Consider the following 22236-nt stretch of genomic DNA (forward strand, 5'->3'; position numbering starts at 1 on the left):
TTAAGCTACATTTAAAAAAAAAATAGAAACAACACAGGTACCTCAAACTTCCTATAAAATTAAAAATAATTTAACTCTTGTGCAAAGGATACATTTTAAGGTGGGTTTTTTTGGTGGTGGTGGTTGGGGTGGGTTATGTATATATGGAGAGAGAGAACTGAAAATTTATCCTTCAGCAGCAGCTGTCAGATAATGTTCTGCTCCAAATGATTCCACAAGAAAAATGCCATCCTTCAAAATGGCTGTCATCTTCCCATTGTTCTCAGCAAAACTGAAACCAGTGCTGCCCTTAGTTAGATGACTAGTATGAAAAGGGCATATATCTACCATTGCTCTGAATGTGACTGAGTGTCTCCTCCTAAGAGTATAGGGGCCACCAGCACTCTGAGACAGCTTGGCTTCATTCCTTTTAAGAGCATTTGGAGGTGATGACCATTTTGAATAGGGCAATTCTCTATGTGTTTTCTGAAGGAGATAATTTCATGCACCAAACCCTGCTGACAGTAACTTTTTAATGAAAAACAATGGAAAAAAATTACCTCTGACCCTAATTATTTCTTTTCAGAAGGTACCAAATCTACTCCAGAGAGAGGGCTGTAGGGAACAGAAAACAGTGGAGTGTGTGTGCCCATGCATCCATGAATTAATGTAGTAGCAGAAGAGGAAACTGATGGGGTTGGGAGGGGGAGTGTGGTTGGTAATGGACGGAGGAGGAAAACTGGTGTGTGTTTCAGGGAAATATAAAGAACAATAAGAACACGGAATTTGTGAGGGAATGCAGAGGAATATAAGAAGGTGCAAGAGGCAGGGAGAATTTGCGGGACATGAGCTTTACACTGCTCTGCCAAGCAAAGCAGCTTTAAACTCAGCTTCAGTGGCCAGTATACTCTGTCTGATTTGGCTTTTCTAGAGTCGAGTAAAACAGCCAGAACATGACAGTGAATCTGACCATAAAAGCTGAAAAATTAATAAATAGATTTGAAGTTGATACTTCTTATCTTCAAATCATTAGAGATATCACTTGTTAACATTTTCATTTAGTTCCTCATTTATGGATCATGTATGCAATTTGTAAGTTGGAAATTCCCAGACAAAAATTATGTTAAGATTGAATTAAGATCAAGAATTCATATCAGTAATTTGAGGTAAAATACCTTATACAACTATTGTAATTATCCAAAACCCAAGCATTGTAAACACAGGAAATACGTGGTTACCTATATGCACTATAATTGTTGTTCTTTGAGATGGAAATTGGAGAGAGAATTGCTTGTGGAGTACAACAACAAGAACAGCATTTTTCATTCTTCAAGTAGTTGCAAGCATTTAGTCCGCTAAGGCGACTCACACCCAGTACTCACAGGAGGAGGGACTCAGAGTCTATTTAAACAAAGACTTCAGTACTGCTTTCCCAAGGTCTGCATCTGACCTAAATACAGTGGTAACTACATAGCGCTTGGTAAAAATATGTACTGAAGATCAGGTGGCAGACATACAAATGTCCAATATTGAAACATCACTGAGGAATGCTATCAACATTGTTTGGGCCTTGTCAAATGAGCCCGTAATCTCTACAGAGGTATGATCTGAGCTACTTCACATGCTCTCATCCAGGAAGTTATCCACCTGTAAATCATCTTTGCAGAGATAGCCTGACCCTTCATTCAATCCATATAGGAGACAAAAAGACCAGGTGATCCTGAAAAGGCTTAGTTCTCTCTAGTTAAAATGTTAAGTACCTTCTCATAACCAATGTGTGAAGTCACTGTTCATCTGTATTTGAGTCCAGTTTAGGACAGAACACCAGTAAGTAAATCATTTGATTAAGGTGAAACCACTTTTGACAAAAATTTTGGATATGACTGTAGGGCCACCTTATCTTTGATAGATTGCATATGCGGAGGTTCTGCTGTTAAGCCCTGCAGCTCACTTAGTCTCCTTGCTGATGTTACAGCAACAAGGAAGACTGTCTTCTGGCACAGGAGGGACAAAAGAACAAGTTGCCAAGTGCTCAAATGGAGGCCTCATAAAGGCAGCTTAAGAGTGTTACGGTCACACAAGGAAACGAATGACTCCTCTTAGAAATCTCACTACCATGGAGTTCAAGAAAATTGACTTGCCTTGGATGGATGGAGGAAACATTGAGTTCACTGCTAAGTGAACCCTTAACAAAATGGGTGAAATACCAGAAGACTGAAGGTACAACAGGTACCCCAAAATGACCCGAATGCAGGCCAGCATTAGCTGAATTTCCCAGGCTAGTGACCAAACTGAAAATTACATCTACTAGGTTCTATTTATTTGGCTAAGTGGAAGGTTTCCTACTATTAAGTAACACTTGTTGAACTGCTTCCAAACATCATTCCTCGTCTTCGTCTAGCCATGTAGCATCCATGCTGTGAGGTGCTGCTTGCCCTGACCATGGTGCTGGATCAGTAAGTTGGGATAAAGAGGAAGAGATATGGGTGGTCAAACTGATAAACTGAAGAGATCGGAGAGCCAACAGTCTCAGCCACTCTGGTACAATGAGAATCAGCCTGGCATGATCCAACTTCAGTTTGAGAATGACATGAGGGATAATTGGGATTGGAGAGAAGGAATATATAAATTCTGATCCCCAAATCAGGTGCAAGACATACATCAAGGAGCCAGGACTGAGGCCTGCTCAGGAGATAAATCAATGACACTTATTGTTGTCTTCAGACTGATAGCCAGAATACACCATCCTCTTAAAATGGACCTCAACATTCTGTTCTCCACAGATCATTCTCAATCTCAATCCATAGGATGTCTTGACAATCCATGAGAATGTGTTTCAAAGCCCATGGAGATTGGGAGGATGCCCCTGAGCTTAACCCTGACAACCCTCCCCAAAAACATCCAAAGACAACCAGGCAGACATCCCAGGTGGAGTGAGCAAACATCCAGCCTCATCTGAAGCGGAAAATGTCAGTTGCATTGATACCAAAGTAAATAATGTAGTCAACATTTGAGGACTGTCGGGGCATCATACTCCCACTCAATACCAAAACAGGAGATGGCACCAAACCAAGGATCAGGAGCGACCCTGTAGATGCGGACTGTACCACAGTCATCATCTGTACTGAAGACAGTAACTGTGCCAACAGACCTTTCAGCACAGATGAGGCAAACCTCAGCTGCCCACTCTGAGGTGTTGCTGAAGATGATACATAAGAACATAAGAACATAAGAAAGGCCGTACCGGGTCAGACCAAAGGTCCATCTAGCCCAGTATCTGTCTACCGACAGACAATTGAGACAGGACTACAGTTAATCCAGGCAGTACTGAGGACCACAAAGAAGTAGTGCCAGCAGCTCAATGCTCCTGAATAATTGGGGAGTCAGGAACAGAGAGGTAAAGCAAGTCTAACTGCTTGGTACACCAGTGGCATGGAAATAGATGGTGCTGATGTCGTCAGTACTGGACTCAACAGCTGTTCTGGGGATGGTATCAGAGTCAATTGTGTAGCATCTAACTAATGTCACATCAGTACCAGAGAGCAAGCAGATGGTTTAGCTCCATCCTGCGTACCAGAAGAATCATGGTACTAGTCTGCACTCATCTTGGAAGAGGAGGATGAATCTCCCCGATCTCTGGAGCAGCTGCAGTCCCTTTTGTGAGAACTTTTTCTCAGCGGACCAAGGAAGGAAAATGATCTCCCTCCCTCTTGGAAGAGGCATCAGAGTCTGACTGAGGAACATTTGCTCGCTTGGTTCTGAACTTGTCTGAGGGGCCAGACAACATGCAGAGGTACTGGGTGCCGAAGCAGGCCTCATGGCTGCTCAATAAGGTACTGCTGAGGATCAAGTCCCTAGCCACCTGTGTTCTTTCCTTGAATTATTTGCTTATGGAGCACCTTTAAAAAAATCAGTTAAATCTAACTTGGGACCACAAATACTAAAATGCCATAATCATATGGTTCTTGCCTGGTGCAGCTACAGGACAGATTTTGTATGATTGTAATATCGGTCCAGGGATTCTCCATTAAAAAGAACCCAGTTAAGTTGGCATCTTAGTTATTTTACATTACCAGACTGTTGCAAAGCTGGACCCCAGTTTTAATTCCATTTGGCTCAAAACAGCTAGAGCACACAGCTTTTACAGGCGGGGATGGGGTAGAAGGAAGGTTTTTTTTCTCTTTACAATGTTTCCAAAATAGCTTTTCTATTATATACTTGGCATAAAAATTAAAAAACCATCAATGAACCTCCTGGGCAGACATCATCCTCGTATTGAAGGATAGCTGAATAAGGAAAAAGAAGATAACTCATATATGATCATGTGGCATTATAATTCAATGATTAGGCTACTGACCTAGGATTTGGGAGAGCCAGGTTCTATTCTCTGCTCCACTCCGGACTTCCTGTACAACCCAGAACTAGTCAATTAGCCTCTCTGTGTGTCAGTTTCCCATATGTATAATGGGATAACAGCTTTTCCCTACCTCGCAGGGGTGTTGTGAGGATAAATACATAAAAAAAACACTGTGAAGTGCTTTGAGATCTTCTGATGAAAAACGCTCTATAAGAGCTCATTAAGATTTTATTCACAATTGTTTTGGAAGGTCTGGACAACTCGCCTGAGACTTTGCCACTGGGTAATAGAGCTATTCCAAATGTGTGCTAATAAAACCAATATACTACATAATCATTTACACACACACATAAATATATATTACTATATAAACCCACACATATGTGTCAATAAATCTACATCTCTTGTGTACTAGGTGCTTAAATAGTCAATTATTGAAGATAATTGGTGTCAAAGTACTGCATTATTGTCAAACTAAGAGCGTATTAAAAGGGAAACCATATATATTATTTTAATTGCCTGAAAAATGTGGGGACCATTAGCATTTAATAGGCAGTCTTAATCACTGCAATTCCTACTACCATAATTTTATCTCTCTCTCTCAAAAATACTGGATGAAGTGAAAATTAGAAAAATGCTGTTAATTTCTCCACAACTGCCAGTAGCCAAACAAAAATGCAGCAGTGATTTCTATATTACATTTTGTTTTATGAATGGAAAACTATAAAGAGAGTTCTTTGAGTCAGCAAGCACTACCCAATACTGCCTTTGCCCCTAGAGGGAAAAAAAAAGTGCTACCATCAGCTGTTTCAACTATATTACAGTGACAATGAAATATAGTATTATCAAAATCAAGTTTATCAAAATGTGCTCACAGGGAACCAACTAACCATCTAATGAATTACCCATGTCAATTTGGATTTAACATAGAGCACCTGAGTAGATTTACAGCATCTAATGAATGTGCTTTTTCTTTGCTGACTGAACCTGGAGGTGTGTTAACTTTAGTGAAGTTACACGCATGGGTCAAAGATAACATATGGCCATAGTATTGTTTAAATAACTGATGGAACTGTAAATTTCAGAGAGAGAGAGAGAGAGAGAGAGAGAGCAAAACAAATGGCATTAACTGACTAAAGTCATTAAAACTGTAAAATCTGAGGTTAGTTCAGGTGTTTAGCTGAATAGTATCTTTTGCAAGATTTCTGAGAACAAATGTCAAAGGCAAAAAAAAAAGGCTCAATGGAAGCTGTGCTAGTCTTCTATATTTTACCCATTGTGTAGCCAGATCAGCTGTAGTCCCGAGACCTGATCAGCCCCCACCCCCATATGTCCGGGTAACACAGCATGCATAAATCAAGTTGTGGAAGAGGAAACCAGGTAAACATTGGTCAAGTATGTGGGCTCTGATTCTCATTTACACTAAGCGTAAGTTATAATTAACCCAATTTAGCTCCCCTTTCCACTGGCAGAGCCGAACATAGTGCCACCAGTGTAAATGAGACCTGCCCCATAGCTTTGATCAACCACCACCTAGATTCATATTTAAATGTTTATTTGTAATTCCAAGTGCTGACTGCTGAGAGAGACACCTTTTCCCCATACCTAAAAGCACACATGCTTGAATTTCCACATGAGTAGAATAATTGACATCAATGGAAATACTCACATGTTTAAAATGAAGCATGTGCATAAGTATTTGCAGGATTGGGTCCTTAGTTATAGTCTCCAACCTGTAGCTACCCAGAAGATCACTCCAAATGGGACTAACATTTCAATTATATCACTCACGTTTATGCAGAAAAATCAGGGTTACAACTATTTTATTTTAAATCATTTTATTTATAATGCCTGTAACAAAGTAGCTTGTAATATTCAGTGAATATTAAAAGCAAAGAGCTCCAAGCTTATTCATAGACAATCCTGCCCTTTGTTAGGAGTGCTAGTGACAATGTAGGATTCAGGCCTGTATTTTCGCACGAGATAGAATTTCAAGTCTTGTTTGCCCGTTTGATTCTTGACACACTTGTATTCTTAACTAATATGCGTGAACAAAGGGATCCTTACTAATACGTGTAAACAAAGGACAAAGACACTGTGTATGTTGCTTCTGCCTAACCAGGTGGGTTTGTTAATATAATGGGAACAAAGAAGACAGTTAAAGTGTTACTGGGCATGGTGGGAGTGTAATATACGAGCGCACACTTTAAGACCACCTCAACTCCTACCTCAAGGCAAGGTCAAGCAACCAGTTGGGAGGGGCAAGGAGGGACGGGTGGGGGGAAGGTATAAAACACTAAAAGGCCAAAGTGCTACTGACAGTAGCACAACCTCACTCCTTACCCTTCCCATGGGATACAAAAGAGGTGGGACGAAGACCCCAGACCCACAACTCCCCAAAACAGCTCATGACTATATTTTAAGGGGCAGGACTGAGGGCGTGCATTTCAGGTATAATTATGCCTGCTAAGGATGTGGGGGAATGGGACACTGAGAAACAAAGCTCTGCAGCATCAGAGTTATGGATATGCTTGCTGGAAACTAACCCCAACAAACATTGCATTGCCCACACCTCGGACTTCTAGCCTTCTGCTTTCTGTCTGCGTGAAAGGAACCAGAGGAGAGAGTGAAGAGAGAGCCCCCTAACACCCTTCTCCTAAAAATCTCCTAAAGCTTGCTTGAACAAAAAGATCCTGTGGAGAGAGACAGCAAATCAAATTTAGGCTCTGAGAGTCCGCCATGGAATTCAAAGGGGAGAACCTTCAGTTGAGAATATATTATTGCCAACCTTAGAGATCTACTTTATCAGAACCAACAGTCAAGACTATCTAGAAAGCTCCAGTAACTTTTGTGGTGGATCTTGAGTCAGAGCCGAAAAGTGGGGCTATAAGCAGCATTGCATACCAGATTTATTACTGCAGTACCTAACCTCAAGCATAATGTTTAAGTAACAACTCTTACACAGTAAATATGTTGAATCTGGGAAAGTTTACTGGCAAATTTTGCTCTGTAAATTCACTAATTGTATTGGAATGCATATGTGTATGGCATCAGAAACGAAAAGTCTACTCCATTTTAAAGGTAGTGATGCATTAATTATCTATCCCTACATTTTCAAAAAAGCTTTCAACCATTGAGCTGTTACTAAAATTTTAGATATTTTTAATATTTGTGCAGTCTTGATGACATACAATCACTCAGTAGTTAGTAGAGCCTGAAAACCATCCTAGCACAGTCTAGTTACATTTTCAGTTTTATTTAATACAGGGAATTTCCCCTACTCACTATTAATAGGATTGCCAGATCTGCTAAGTCATGTGGTCAGAGGTAGGTCTGAAGAAAAAAAAAGCGTACGTCATATGTTAAAGATTTTTTTTTAATTTTACTGAAACTTAGGCAAGATTACATAATTCTCCCTTGGAGGCTAACTAATGCCTCTTCTGCATCTAAAATAAAGGCAGCAGGTTCCTTGGCAACTGTCTCCCAGCCAGCCAGACACAGAAAGAGATGCTATGACTCAACTCCTGATAATAACATATCAAGGAGTAGCAAAGGAACTAAGAGTCTAAGGCCAGATCTTGCTACTCATTGTTTACTCAAGCAAAATCCCACTGACTTGAACAGAAGTCTTGTCTGAGTAAAGGCTGTAGATTTTGGACTTTAATATTTTTGGGGAAAGATTTTCCAGAGGCACAAATAGAAGTTAGGCATCCAATTCCCATTGATTTTCAATGAGAGAGAAGAATCTAACAGTCCTTTGTTCCTTTTGAAATTTTACCCTGTATCCATACCATGTCAGAAAATAGTATATTGTCTCCAAAAGGTAATACAGAACAAAATTTTATTGAAAACATAATGGCTAAATTTATACTGAGAACTGCACTGCAGATGTCCACAAAGAGCATGTTTTCAGGTGATTATTTCTGTGATAGCATTATCCCCAGCCAACAGTTTGATGTGGCTGCATGCTACATAGAATCTAATGCTCTGCATGTCCGATAGATTTGTGCTGACATCTCCAAAAGATGACATGAGTTTACAGAGAAAAGTAATGTTCCCGGTGAAACTTTCAAACTCAAATTCTACACACCTACAATATGCAATTACAGCCATTTTAACCAGTGTACAATTCAATAATTTGGGCGTCTCAGCTCCTTCAGACATGGAGGCACTAGGGAGATAAAAATTTTATTGTATTTTCATACTGAATCTGCTAATGTAAAGTGCAAATATGAACTCTAAAAAAAGCACGTGGACACTGAGGAATATTTTAATTCCCTAATATTTGACATTTTACCAATATAATCCCAAGCCTTCATGTATCATGCTTTGAACAAGGGAACTCTCCATTCATTTGCCTCGGATAAGTATTTTGAGACTGCAGAAGGTAAGTAAATAGTCATACCTTTCACAATATGAAAAAGAGAGAACACAACAGAACTAATATGTTCTATCAAATAGTGCAACATTTTTATACATGCTTTTTGTGGTATGTTGCAGGCATTTCAGTTTGACTCATAATATCCAAAAGCAGGTGTATGACATGCCATTTATTTAATTGGATACATACAACAGACCAAAAATTGGAAAAGCACTCTGCACCCATCTGCCATTTTTATTGTGGGGAAAGAAGTAGAGGGAGAAAACCTATCCTGGTGTTAAGAATAGGACTTGATTTAGGAGTTCTCAGGAGTCTCATGAATTTGGAATTTGATGACTTTTACAGGAAACTCTGTGTGTGTGTGTGTGTGTGTGTGTGTGTGTGTGTGTGTGTGTGTGTGTAATTAGATTCTCTATAGAATATCAATGGATGTTGCAAATACTCAGGAACTCTGAAAATAAGGGCCCTTTATTGAGGTTGTCTAAGTATGAACTGAAGTGCCTAATTGGAGACACCTACATTTGAAATTTTTGGTGTAAGTGACATGGCAGAAAAGCCACAATAAGAGTCAATGTCTAAATTGGGACTACAATTCAGGAGGTCTGAGATCCCCACCCTCTGCAAAGGCCACACACCTCTCCGATTTACCCCTTTATGTTCAACTTTCTCACAGGCTGCTCCCATAGTCAGCCATTCTCTTAAAAAAAAAGAGATAGTGGAATGAGTATTTTCTTTTGAGATATGGAATACAAAAGTCACTCTTCAGTTCTGACATATCCCAAGGACGAATGTCACTTAACATTCTGATAATGGTAGGACTGCACATTCAAATAATCACAAAGTAAGAAGAATAAATGGATTATTTTTTCATGTTATGGTTTGTTTAGCAATAATCTTTATTACTTCATACTGTACTCAAAATAAGAGCTTTTGAGTTCATTAATTGGGTAATCAAAGCCGAGATATTTAATCAGTCTCAGTAGCTATCCACTGATTTATATTCTATAAAACATCAGATTATCCTGTAAATAAGGCTTTCTCCAAACAAAAAAATTAATGAATTACACAATTTAATCCAAAAGACAAGACAGTACCCACATGGTGAAATAAATATAATAAATGCAAATAAATGAGTAAACAAAAAAAAATGTTTTGTCTCTCACTTAAGTCAATATGTTTGTTTACCATATTTTCTCCCAATAAATCAAAGAAGTCTATTAACTTTTATCTTACAAAACCAAACATTGTTTGGATTTATTATGTTTATTTTCATGAATTTATGTATGTTAGATTTGCATTCTGTGTTTGTGTAATTATGGAGTCTCTCAATACCCTTGTAAACACCTGCCTCTTATGTGCCTGTTATAAAGCAGAAGTTATATATATGATTTTCTCTAATGCTATTTCAACTGTATGCAGTGCAATACCCAGGAATTTGCAGTCTATAAAGGGCAAGACCCTCCCACACGCCCTCTGTTGCACTAGGGGTAGGGAGTAGTTGTAGATAAATGTGCATACATACAGGCATACACAAAGGCACATGTACATGCACATACACACATCCAGTGGGACGTGTAATGATTAAAAGGGAGTGGGAAACCATGGCTCAGTCTATTCCCTGCTGACTCCTCATCCCTGGAGGCAATAGCTGCTACACCCTCCCCAGCGCCTATAGCTAAATTCTTGGTAGCCTAATTGAGAAGCCACATACCCCTGCAGTGTTGCATAAGGGCTAGTCAGGATATTGCCCTCACCTCATTATAATTCTGCCACCCTTACTCGCACTGAACGACGCGTTGAGTTGTACCACTTTCAATCAGTGAGGCTACTTTTGGAGTAAGTTACTGCTCAATATGAGTAAAGGTGCCAACATGTACCCTTATTTTCCATTTCTTATTTTGAACAATACAGAGCGCTAGTAATCTTCATATTGTTTTTAACAATGATGGAATTTAAAATGAATTCTTGTGCTGATATACTCGCTTCTCCAGGATTTTGGTGGACAGATGTTTTTAAACATTTTTTCAGCAACAATTATAAATACATACTGCTCCATTTATAGATTTATATCTTTACATTTATATCTCGATGTTTCCCTTTATTATTATTCTTTACTATTCATTACTTCGATTGTAAGCTCCTTTGGGCAGAAACTGTATTTTCGTTTTGCACTTAGAGATCACTTAGCACAATAGAGACATTGTCCGTGACTTGGGCTCCTAGGTACTACTGCAATGCATGTAACTAGAAATAACATTTATTTCTAGTGTGATTTTTGAACAAAATATGGTAGGCATTATACAGCCATAGAACAAGACACTGTCCCTTCTCCTGGCAGCAACTGGAGAAGGCAGCAGATAAGACCTCACTATTGAAGGTGATGTTGAGATGTGTTGTCTGCACCTCAGAGTTTCAGGGAAGAGAAAGAGGCAGAGCACTCTCATTCCTGCTACCTACTGCTGGTTCTAGATCTTATTCCTTTTTGTCAAGGATTTGCAAGTGAGACTAAATCTGAAAATATTGACCACAAAGAAGGGGAGGAATCAGCCCAAATACACAAGTAGCAGCAATAACTCAGCTTCAGGGGAACAAGGTGGCTTGTGTCACAAGTTTTAGCTGTTAAACTTTAGAAACAAGACCACCTAGAGCAGTGTCAGTCTAATTTGTTCAGACATAAAAATACAGAAGTGTTGCTGCACACTGTTACTGAAACTTTGCTTACTTGCTCATTGTTTACCATATAATTACAAAATAAATTGACTAGAATATAAATATTGTACTTACATTTCAGTATATAGTATATAGAGCAGTATACACAAGTCATTATCTGTATGACATTTTAGTTTGTACTGATTTTGCTAGTACTTTTTATGTAGCCCATTGTAAAACTAGGCAAATATCTAGATGGGTTGATATATCCCCTGGAAGACCTCTGCCTGCCCACAGGGCTATGCACACCCCTGGTTGAGAACCACTGACCTAAAGAAAACTGGCTGAATTCTGAAACCCACCCTCCTGTTGTCAATCAAGTGGAATTTTCTGGTTGTCTGGTTCACTGGGGAAAGAGAGGCAAGATAAGAAAAGGAAAATGTGTCTTGCTTATATTTATATTCCTCATATCTTCTCAGCATGGCTAATTGCTTTGTGCTGAGGATGACTGACTATTTCCCAGTTAAGAGATGACGAATATTTATGTCAGATTATGGAGCCTAATGAAGTCCTGTAGTTTGATTGATAGGCTTTACCTCAGCAGAAATTTTCCAAAGAGAAACAGCTCCCACTATCAAAATAACTGTATTAATAATATATTTGATTACTATAAAAAACAATAGTTTCAGTGAAAGATGTATTGATGCCATCATTCATTAGAAAACCACCGGGGAGCTTTGCTTTAGGTTTTGCAGAATCTTGTTGATCAGAATGATTTGTCATTTTATCTAAACCCCAATGGTCAAATAGATTGGAAGCAATGGTTCAGTTTGGAGTTGTCTCCAGCATTTATTGTACACTCAATCCTGGTCCAACTGAATTTTAAGAGTGTTTTGCCAAGATCTTCATTATGGTCAGAACCTAGGCCTTGATTTAGGAAAATACTTAATTACCTGAAGTACTACAATGAGTTTTAAGAACATGCTTAAGTGTTTCCTGAATAAGGATGTTACATCATGAACAAGAATGTAACTTAAGTGCCTAGAAAATCAGAAAAACCATATTGCTACCAGCAAAGCCTGAGTTAGGCACCTGCGCTTCCTATACAATGCATGGGGAGAGATAGGAGCCTAAGGATAGGATCCAAAAAAACCCTAGCACACTAGGCTGGGAGCTACCTAAGCTAGCCAATGGGAGGTACTGATAAGAGGGATAGGTGCCCAACCAGGGGTGCAGAAAGGTTCCTCTCTCTGTTTGTGATCCACATCAGGAACCCCTCTGCTGGAATCAGGTGGTTTAGATGCCTAAATTGTTTGTGAGAATGAATTAGGCACTTGCCTTACTCCACACAAACTTTTAGCCCAGTGGTTGAATACTCATGGGATGTAGGAGACCTGGTTCAATCCCCCCTTCTGCCTGAGGGGGAGAAAGCATTTGAACGAGGATTTCTGCCCCCCCCCAATCAGAAGAGTGCCCTAACCACTCAGTTATGGGATATTCTGATGTGGAGGCTCCTTCAATTTTTCTTATTAAAGTTGTTCCACTTTGGATGAAAACTTAGAGTCATTTGGCAATAGGGAGTGAGAATGGCTCTGTAGCCTGGTTGTTAAGTCACCCACCTGGGAGATAAGGGATGTAGGATCCAATCCCCCTCTCCCATGACTATTTATATACAGTGGAACAGCTTTAATTTGAGTGACTGAGGGAGCCCCACATCAGAATATCCCATAGCTCAGTGTTCAGAGTGCACTCTTGACAGACTGGAGACCCCTGTCCAAATCCTTTGTTCCAAGGAATTGAACTCAAACCTCCTACATATCAGGTGCATGCTCTAACCACTGAGCTGAAAGTTAAAGCACCAGATTCTCCTCCAGCCAGATTCTGAATGGGACCTGATCTGGCACGCAGCCACTGAGTATGGCTCCTAGATTGGGCCCTGCAACCAAGATAGGCAGCAAATACTTTTCTTCTCTTGATTCATGGATCTCTTTGATATAAGATAAGCATCCAAAAGCCTAGAGTGAGGCACAATGGTATATGCCCAGACACAGAAACATATGCATTTAAGGAAATTTTACAATGAATAATTAGGTGCCAAATGAGTTTAGGCACCTACAGAACTATGAGATAGCCAAGCAGGAGTTTTGTGAACTGCAATGAAGCCTAGCTCTATAAGTCTGGGGTTAGGCACCTATGCCCCCTCAGCTTTTAGACAGAGGTGCCACCCAGGCTACCTTCCCATTCCATGTAATGAATTCCATGCGAAGGGAGCTCCACAATGTAGCAGGTAGAGCTGCTATAACCCCCAAGAGCAGTAGGCGATAGTAAAGCCACTGACCTTTTATTTTCACTGTGGAATTTCTCCTATTTCTGAAAGCTTTAATCAGAGATTTTCAAAGAAGCCTACCTATGTTTGATACCCAACATAGATTTTCAAGGGGATATGAGCACCTAGGGCCTGGTCTACACTATGAGTTTAGATTGAATTTAGCAGCGTTAAACCACATTAACCCTGCACCCGTCCACACAACGAAGCCCTTTATATCGGTATAAAGGGCTTTTATTACCGGTATCTGTAATCCTCCCAGAAATTGGTATTGCCATGTCAGATTAGGGTTAGTGTGGCCGCAATTCGACGGTATTGGCCTCCAGACACTATCGTGACCACTCTGGACAGCAATCTGAACTCGGATGCACTGGCCAGGTAGACAGGAAAAGCCCGGCGAACTTTTGAATTTCATTTCCTGTTTACCCAGCATGGAGCACGGGTGACCATGCAGTTCCAGAATCAAATAGAGCTCCAGCATGGACCGTATGGGAGATACTGAATCTGATCGCTGTATGGGGAGATGAATCTGTTCTATCAGAACTCCGTTCCAAAAGACGAAATGCCAAAGCATTTGAAAAAATTTCCAAGGCTATGATAGACAGAGGGCACAGCAGGGACTCAACACAGTGCTGCGTGACAAGCGTAACGGAAAGCCAAAGAATCAAATAGACGCTCATGGAGGGAGGGAGGGGGGACTGAGGACTCGAGCTATCCCACAGTCCCCGCAGTCTCCAAAAAACATTTGCATTCTTGGCTGAGCTCCCAATGCCTGAAGGGTCAAAAAAACATTGTCCTGGGTGGTTCAGGGTATACGTCGTCTACCTCCCCCACCCCCCGGGAAAGAAAAGGGAAAAAATAGTTTCTCGCCTTTTTTCAATGTCACCGTATGTCTACTGGATGATGCTGGTAGACGCGGTGCTGGGGCGCTGAACAGCAGCATCCCCTCCCCTTCCTTTCCTGATGGCAGATGGTGCAATAGACTTGAAAACCGTCATCATCCCGTGTGTGCTCCTGGCTGGCCTTGGTGAGGTCGGCCGGAGGCGCCTGGGCAAAAATGGGAATGACTCCTGGTCATTTCCTTCTTTAAGCTTTGTGTCCTGGAGATTCAGTCCTGGTTGGAATATCATAGCAGCTGGAGGCTGTGTTCCTCTCCCCCACCCCCTTTTAATGTCTAATGGACATTCAGTCCTGCCTGGAATATCATAGCAGCTGGAAGCTGCCTCCCTGCCATTTTATCTCAATAAAGTTAGTGATTCTTATTCATGCATTCTATATTACTTCATCACACAAATGGGGGGATAACTGCCACGGTAGCCCAGGAGGGGTGTGGGAGGAGGGAAGCAACGGGTGGGGTTGTTGCAGGAACACCCCCTAGAATGGCATGCAGCTCATCATTTTTGCAAGATGTCTGGGGCTCTGACCTGGAACGGCTGTCCTCTCTGGTTCTTTAGTAGGCTTGCCTGATAGTCTAGGCAGGACTGACTCTACCTTTGGACAAAACGTAAAGAAGGCAATGACCCGGGAAGTCATTCCCATTTTTGTTCATGCGCCCCTGGCTGACCTCAGCGAGGCCAGCCAGGAGCACCCATGATAGCAGCAGACGGTACAATAGGACTGGTAACCATCTCTACTAACTTGCAAAGGCAAGTGAATGCTGCTGTGTAGCACTGCAGTACCGCATCTGTTAGCAACATCCAGTAGACATACGGTGACAGTGAAAAAAGGCTAAATGGGCTCCATAGTTCCCATGCTATGGTGTCTGCCAGGACAATCCAGGGAAAAGGGCATGAAATGATTGTCTGCCGTTGCTTTCATGGAGGGAGGATTGACTGAAGACATTTACCCAGAATCACCCGTGACACTGTTTTTGCCCCATCATGCATTGTGATCTCAACCCAGAATTCCAATGGATGGGGGGACTGCGGGAACTATGGGATAGCTATGGGATAGCTACCCACAGTGCAACACTCCGGAAATCGACGCTAGCCTCAGTACATGGATGTGCACCACCGAATTAATGTGCTTAGTGTGGCCGCAGGCATTTGACTTTATACAATCTGTTTCCAAAAAAGAGTTTCTGTAAAATCGGAATAATCCCATAGTGTAGACATACTCTCAGATTCTTGGGCTTCTTTGAAAATTCCACTCTTAGTGCACTCAAGTTCATTCATTGTGCATTTGTTGGTGCATTTGGCCCATGCTTAAATTTACACTATAGCTGCTGACTCAAATTAACTATGAGATTCATAATACCCTGAGAGTATTGCTTCATCTGTGTTTCATCATTCATCTGCTTTGATCCATAACTTTCAAATGAACCTAATTTGGACTCAAATATATTCTCTCTATTGTAGCCTAACTCATTCTTCTGGCATGTTTTACTGCATCCACATTACTAAATGATGATATACTTAATGAAAATATTCTAAAGATAGAACGATTAGCTTCATGTACAGAATATTCTTAACATTTTATCCCACCTTTTAAATTTAGTCATTTGTCTCTTCCTTTATCTTTATTCATTATTTTTCTGTCAAAAGAATTGAGAAGTATGCTTACATTTGAAAGACTTAATTACCCAGGTTAATACGAAGAGAATGCAATTAAATGTAAATAATAAGTGCTGGAGCAAAGAATCATACATATGAAAGAGGATCTTTGGAAGGACAGGGTGCTTCAGAATACAAACCAGAGAAAAGATCTGTGAGCATGTGTTGAAAAATCCCTGAAGCCTTCAACCCATTTAGCGGCAGTGATTAAAAAAATAACAAAGGCAAACAAGGGTAATAAATTGTATTACTAGAGGTTACGTTATAGGGAAAGATCAAGGTAATTGATAATAGAAGAGATTTCATGGCAACCTAATTAAAACTATGGACATTATGAAGGAGATTGATAAACTTTGTTCACAAATAGCTTTACACCGCTAAATAGAAAACAAACAACAAGATATGAGCTGAGACTAAGGAACACATGGCAGAGCTGGTGCTTCAAAAGACTACCAGAACACCACAAAAAATCTAAGAGTATTTCTGACAAAAAACAAGAAAACATTGTCTGAAAAATAATTGTATGAGGAAATGGAATGTGAATGTAAGAGCAAGAGCACCTGTCAGGTGCCACACTGGACAGCTAAATTCGGATTTTTTTTGGACCATGAACTCTACTCTAATCCAACTTCCTCCCCATCTTCAGTCTCCTTTTCTTTCTCAGTCTTCCCACAATTATTTTCCCCTCTCTTTTTGTCAATCCCATTTTCATATAATTTCCCAGTTACCCATCCCCCTAAATAATCACTTGCATCACCAATTCTATTACACGCACCAGGGCTACATTTTCCTATCTGAGAGAATTTTGGCCAATAAATCTAAAACTCTGAGCCATGGAATTTCTTGCTTCCCCCCCCCCCCCCCACGATCTGGTATAAACAGACATAATTCCATTTACCATACTGAAGCTGTGGTGATTTACACTCCCAGATAATCTAGTTTATGGTCTCAAGAATGAGGATGTATCATGTACATTTTGGGAATGTAGTTTTATTCTTTGTTAATATTTTACTGCAAATGATCTAAAAAAATGTAATGGACTTTGACAGTCTTTTTTAATGCAGATTGTCAGATTTTTTGTTTTAAAGTAAGATCCATTAGCCCAATTCACTAGCAAGAGAAATTTGCTAATAAAATTCATGGCACTCTGTGAAATGTATTGGTACGGTTTGCTGCAAATAACAATTTACTGAATTCCACAGATAAGATGACTGGGTTTGGTCTGGAGAGCATGAGAAGTGTGATTACTCATGTCCAGTCTAGATGAATAGTTATAGAGATGTTCTAAACAGTAAGGAAAAAGAAAATCCAATTCCACAATAACAAATGCCAGCTAAGAGTGATCTAACACGTGCCAAGAGGACAAAACCACTGCCCTTCAAGAACCAGATGATGTCTGGACCGCTGCACAGATGCCGGAGCTAGAATAGCTCTACCCTATTGGTGCTCCACATGCAGCACCCAGCTACAATAGCAATCCCTGCACTCAATGACCACAGGCACGACTCCCTGCTGTCACTCTTGGAAGTAACCATCACATTAAAGTTAAAGAAGAGGAGACATGGCCATTGTTTAATCCCATGCAGGCCTGCAAAACCGGCCACAGACACTGCAGGGAGCAAGAACAATGAAGCTTTTTCACTTCCCCTCCTGCAAGCTGAAGGGATATGGGAGGCACAGTCCCTCCGGAGCTTCCTATGTGGCACAGCCAACAGTGGGAGTCAGATTGCACATTACATAACATGTCTTTAAAAGAGTCATTCAGAGACACAAAAAACAAAAACAAAATCCTACAGATAGCTCCATTTCCTGACAACTTAAGAGAGATGCCAGGGACAATATAACTGCAGTAGAACAATCTTCTAGAAAAGATTACACACAAGAGCAATGACATGGATTCAAGTAGAGAGGAAGGTACCAAAGCCCACCTGCCAAAGTTCCTCAAACTTTGCCAAAGGCTGGTGCATCCCACATGGTAGTCTCTGGGCCATATTCAAATGATGCCATAAACAGTGTTGTAAATTACATCTTGTGGGTATATTGACCAGAGAATGGGTGTGGGAAAGTACTAGTAAGTTTGCTTGCACTGATTTGACACTCATCTTTGGAGTGCAACTTACATGTCAAAAGTGTGGAAGGGTGAGAGCTGGAAAAGTAACTAATAAGATGGTGTACAATAAACTAACCTACTGCTGCACTCGCCTTATCCGACCTCCTTCTGTTACTTACATGTCAAAGGAATGGAAGAGATATGTAGCAGGAAAAGTAAATTATACTAATTTCGGGGCACCCATACAATGTCAGATAAGCACCTAACTCTACAACATATGCACAATCTCTAACTTATACTGTTGTTTAAATCACCACTAAAACTGATCCCATGTGTGAATTTGGAATTTGTGTCACATGGCCACAAATTTATATAACACCACACTTAAACAAGGTAACCAAGAAAGATAACCCAGGCTGGCAGCATAGCCTCTACAATGCAAAGCCTTTAAAATTGCCGACCTAAGTGGGGCTATTATTCACTTCCATCATATCCTTCTGCGCAGATCAATCATATTTTCAAAATGAAAAACTAATACACTGTAGTCATGCATGTCAAAGAGAAGCATTTTGGTGGGATATAATGGAGGCTGGTAAAGAAAAGGGACACCCTAACCCCTCTCTTACCTCTCTTTTCAGAATGAAAACTGAGAAACTGTCCAGTAAAAAGATGTGGGAGGCAGAACAAATTTATCACTCTTCCCCTTTACTCTCTTCTCCTAGTTTTAACCTTTCCCCTTTTTCTCTTTCTATCCTACCAGTACAGACTCACCCGCCCCCCCCCCCACACACACACACTCCTTACCCCCAATTCACTTCATTCACCCTTGGATTCCATTTTCCCACTTAACCCTGCCAACCCAATCCACCTCATGGCTCAGAATACCCCAGAAGTCCTCAGCTCCCTCCAATCAAGCTTCCCACCTGGTCAGAAACACCTCACCCACCTACCCACTCTAATATTTTCTCACTGTTTCTTTGTACACCCCCATCTGTCTGTATCCATCTGTTGTCTCTTGTTTTACACTTAGATTGGCAGCTCCTTGGGGCAGCGACTCTTTGTTCTGTTTGCACAGTGCCTACCACAGTGGAGTCCTGGGCCCTGCCTAGGGCCCCTAGATGTGAAGATAATATAAATAATAACCTTTACCTGTGCTTAAAAACTGCAGTGTGGATACAAGTCACACTGAGGTTGTTGTGATTAGGTTACATAAGAGTGCCATGAAGTAGATACAAAAATACACCTAGCCTTGTAATGTAGACAGAAACCTAAAACAGAGATTTCAGTGTTTTTTGTGTAGAATTAAAGGTTTACATTTTAGTTGCTAACGCCTTGCAGTTGTGACGATTAACCTTTCTAATGTGTACAGACACTGCCATTGCCCTGACTCAGTAAACAGCCTGAAATAAGGAATAGTGAGAGGATAACAAAGCCTAGTTATGGCTAATTCACTGGTGATCATTTTAGTAGAAACATTCTAATTTCTTACATTTATTTTGGTCCTTAGCTGTGAGTCCAGAAGAGAGAGGAAAAGAGAATGTCTTTTTACAAGATGAAAGGTTCCCTGAGAGGAGAAGAATGGAAATACCTGTGTAGGGACAGGAGATATTGAAAGTAGCATGAAAGATCTCAGGGAGTTGTGGGATTTGTTTTTAAAATGAGAAAACTAGAAAGCCGCATTTAAATAAACCTATTCAAAGATGCAACTAATTTCCTGAGCACTGTCTCACTCATTTCCTTTAGTATTTGAGGGAATATCATCAAGAACATCTCACAAATTTTCCCAACAATTTCTAAAGAATCTAAAGGAGAGGAATTCTACAGAATCTGGTAAAATATCTCACTGATTTTCAATGGTTTTACTCATTGCTAAAATATTCCGTTTATTGCTTCCCTAACAGATGTCTGGCAGAAGAGCCCTGTTGCAGTGTGCTCTATCACAATGACTATTGGAAGCTTAATGATTTTATTCCATTGACCCATAGATATAAAAAAGTACCTGATTATTTTAATTTACACTTCTGAAAACAAGATTGCCATATGCAGTATGTGTCTTGGTAACTGCCTGTTAGAAAAGTGTCAATTTGGGAGTAATGCTTAGAGATTTCATGGTTGAACATTCCTGATTTCTTAGGAATGACACATCAGATTCAACAGTAATACAAAAAATAATTGTGTTGTCCTGTTGATGGACCATTCCCATTGCTTGACATTTGAGATTTAAGTTTTGTGTACATTTGTCTTGATGTTAGATTATTGGGCTCCCGCCCCTCCATCCCTTATTTCTGCCCATGGGCAATTCATGGTAGTTCTTTTATCACTATTTGAACATAGTAACTCCTCACAATGCTTGTTAAAGTTTATTTTTTTGTGTTTACTTTCCCCTTTTTCTCAAAATGAAAGCTGTTTCCCCCCTCCTCTCTCAGCTAATGGGCTGCATTAAACACAGTCAATTTCAGAGTTCCAACCATAGTATGCTATGTATACATGTAGCATTCTGTAATGTTAGGCATATATAATCTTTTTAGTGATAATTAATATTCCAACTACTCTTGTGAAAAGTAGAAACAAGAATATGTCCATCCCCATTAGTAAAATCATTGAAGCTAATATTTTACATAACTCCATTTTCAAATCTTTAACCTACTTAAGGCAGATAATAAGAACATTAGAGAGCTCATATACACAGTATGAAGAACTCAAAATATGGTGATGATAATTTCTCAATAGCATAATACATTTCCATGTAAAGCTCCTGGTGTGGGAACAGACATCAGCCAAAACAAAGACTGAGTGTCCCAACTCTGTTTGAATTTCACTGAATGTTTAAATATATGACCTCTTTAAATTCCAAACACCACTAGGTTGGTATTCAGTTGGATCCATCTGGAAGTAGTCTATTTTTTTTTCCAGTTCTTATGTTAAAGTGGCTGATATTTGTCAGAAAGACTATCCCATGTGATTGGCTTCTTCCATGAGACTTTTGTCATTTTGGATTAAAAATCAAAGTACAGCTCACAAGATTTTGACACTGTTTATATTAACTCTAGACCCAATTTAACTCAGATCTGAATCATGGTCTATATCTATTCTAGACTGAACACAACCTCCTTGGCTTATCCCCCTGAGAGAACAGAAGCAAGATTCTCTCCCTATTCACTTTAGTAATGTGCTATTTAAACTTAGTAACATTGTGAATGTAGCCTGTTGTTTGAACAAAGAAATCATTAGGTGGCTAGAAAATCACTGGTATTCACAAAGGCACCTTAGAATGGGATTCACAAAAACCATCCCTCTGGGGGGCTCCTTGCCTAAAATAACCAATTGGAGATGCCAAGCTGTGGGGCATGTGAAAGCCATGGCCCTCTCAGGGAGTTCAGTGCCTAAGTCTAGGCTGCAGGTAATTACTTTCCTCTCCTTGAGATTCTCAGCTGCAAACTCTCTCTCTCTCTGGTTCAGTATCAAAGCTGTTGCACTGTGGATAAATAATGAAAGAATCATTGGAGGAAAAGGGGAAAGAGATGAGTGAGAGCACATGCATGAAAATGACTCTGTAGCTTGCTGGTTAGAGTTCCCATATGGGAAGTGGTTGATTCAGTAGCTAATCACTCTACGCCCAATGATTTTTTTAAAAAATATTTATTTTTATCCACAGTGCAACAACTTCAACAAGAGAGACTGAAGTAGCATCATCAGTACATGCCATAGCCCAGTGGCTAGGGACTCATTTGAGAGGTAGCAGGTCCCACTTCAAATCTCTTCTCCCACTCTGGTGGAGAAGGGTCTTGAACTGGGAGTCTACCAAAACCCTGGTGATTACTCTAACCTCTGGCTAAAAGTTGTGTGTTAGGTCCCTCCCACCCCTGCCCTGTTCTTTTTGTGCATGTTCATTTATAAGGAACGAAGTAAAGGTAGGGGAAGTCTGAGCACATTTACTGGATT

The 22236-nt window shown here is 40.2% G+C and overlaps 1 protein-coding gene across 2 annotated transcripts in view; it reads right to left on the reverse strand.

Moving 5' to 3' along the window:
- CSMD3 (CUB and Sushi multiple domains 3) overlaps window positions 1–22236 on the reverse strand; it is a 1158685-nt gene that overhangs the window by 602710 nt on the left and 533739 nt on the right. The window lies entirely within an intron of this gene.

This window comes from Mauremys reevesii, linkage group 2 (assembly GCF_016161935.1).
Source record: "Mauremys reevesii isolate NIE-2019 linkage group 2, ASM1616193v1, whole genome shotgun sequence".
NCBI classification, from domain to species: domain Eukaryota; kingdom Metazoa; phylum Chordata; order Testudines; family Geoemydidae; genus Mauremys; species Mauremys reevesii.